Source organism: Porites lutea, chromosome 14 (assembly GCF_958299795.1).
Source record: "Porites lutea chromosome 14, jaPorLute2.1, whole genome shotgun sequence".
Classification (NCBI taxonomy): domain Eukaryota; kingdom Metazoa; phylum Cnidaria; class Anthozoa; order Scleractinia; family Poritidae; genus Porites; species Porites lutea.
Genome location: NC_133214.1, coordinates 1083611 through 1085983, shown reverse-complemented (window position 1 = coordinate 1085983; position 2373 = coordinate 1083611).

Genomic DNA, 2373 nt, shown 5'->3' with positions numbered 1-2373 from the left:
TGTATTGTATGTTTCCTCTTTTTACGCTTTTCCTCAGGTATCAAAAATTTTTCACCTTAAAAGAAAACTATGTCCGTCGATCTTGCAATTATGACCGTTTAATCTTAAGCTGGTTAACGTATTACTTTCGATCTAGCACTATTGTCTCTATTGTCTATTGTAAATATTCAGCACCCTCTAGACAAAACTTGGACGTTTTTTGAGATTTCGAATTTTCCTGGCGGCTACTTTTGTCTCTGTCATCATCATCATCATCATCAGCTCGAGCTAGCTCAGCCATTCATGACCATATCATGCCACCCATCGCGATCCTGCAACAAAGCAGGGAAGTCGTTTGAAAGGCATCCCGTGTCTCTACAGAGTTGGTCGATGTTGGTGATTGCAGGGTGATTGTGTCCTGACAGAAAATGGACCATAACATGATGAGGAAAAAAAAACTAGATAACCGGGTCTTTACAATTTTCCATTATTTCGATTATTACTAACTGCCCCCTTGGATTTCTCTAAGCGATATAAATTCTCTCTGTTTCTCCATCTAGTTCTCGTTGACGCCATTCTAAATTACCTCTAAGGTAAAAACAAACGTAAAATGAAGTTTGTTTTGTTTTGATAAAAGGGTCACGTGGACCATTCGATGTTTGGAAATCAAAATCTAGATAATAAAGAAACCTTTTTACACTGTTAAAAAAGAGAATTTTTCAGAGTCCCAAAAATCGCATTTTTTCAAGGGGTCAACTCATGCTTTTGGTCAAAAAATTTAACTTTTTTCTTTATTTGCTTCGGTCAAAATAAGACTAAAAATAATGTTCATTCACTTTTTTGACTACAAAAAAGAGAATAGACCTTTTAATGAGTTGAATAGCTTGCGCGTTCTACCACCCTTGTTTAAACCTGTTTTAAAAAACAACCTGATCTGTTGCAAGACAGGTTTTATGAGGGTGGTAAAAAGCGCAACATCGCTTTTCAACTCGTTATGCTGCAATGTTGCAAAACAAGTTGCACGTTGTTTGTTGCCCGTTTTACCGTACCTTAAGATTAAGGCGATATTTTCGCTGATGTTTACGTTTCTTATACAAATCCTATAAACTGCCGTGTTACACAATTATTTCCAGATGCATTTATTTTTAACATGTGCTCACATAGTGAGTTTGAGACGCCTATAAGTAGAAAGAAATTTTATCATTTAGAGACAGTTGACGTACATAATACTCGAGTCTTGTTCAAGGAGTGTCTTGATTGGCACGCATCAAGTAAGTTATGATGTCTTATATCGAAGGACGCGCTAGCCTGTTCCAGGCGTTTTTTCTTTACTTCGCACCGCTCTCCACTATCTGAACGCTTGGAACAGGCTAAGGACGCGCAAAATCCTCACTCGGGGAGTCGACAGCAATTTGCACAAGCGGCACTCAACTCAAGTTGGCTGTTGTTAGCAAGGAGATCCGGCCCTGACTGCTAACAGGAGGGGATTACTACTGCACACCAAGAGGGCCTGGGGACTAATCACCGTTACGTTGCCTCGATCTCGTGCATGCACGTGCATCGTAGCTGAGCAGCCGCGCATGTGATTCATTTTATTTTCAAGTTTCTTGATTACAACGCATGGATCGTTCATTGACAGCGCTTGGCTTTTTTCAACTCTAAACGGTAAGAACTATACACGGAATATATTGCCCAACGTTTTGAAAGTATTTTGATGGATTTTGTGTGTCTTAAATGTTTCGATAATGTAATTTGTTTTTAACAGATACTGGACGGTGACGGGAAATACAACTCCATGCGTGTTACCAACTGAGGTCAGCTATAAAATGTATGAGCTTTTCGTCACGACTATGGCCCTTATTATGCTTACCCTAGTGATATATAATGCTACCATATAGCCTTAATTAATCTACTGCAGAGCCTCGGATACGCATATAAGACTGGAGGGAATCTTTGGGATAGTTTTTACCTTTGATTCAACGGTCTCCATGACACACTGTTCATCAGGGCGGATAAAGGTTGGGCGGTGAAACGAGCGCGTCCGAGCAAAAAGGTGTGATGCAGTGGACTGGGACTCTGCTTAGAAATGTCGCTTGTTTTCGACTTCGGTCAGGGTTTGCGATGTGGTTTGTACATGACACACTGTCGCTGAATTATGGCAGCTTGATTTGTTTTCTTGCACTTCTTCCTCGTTCCTTTGTGCTGGTACGCTGTCTCCGAGAGGCAAATATTGCTATTTTTTGCGGGAGGTTTAGTTGAATTGGAGTAGACAAACATCTCTTTCAAAGGGTTTCTTTTATTACTTCCATGACTCTACCACTGAATTATATTTTCGTTTTGCTACTCGCCAATGTCGATGTTATTCCAAAACAAAAACAGCTAAGTACTGTCTAA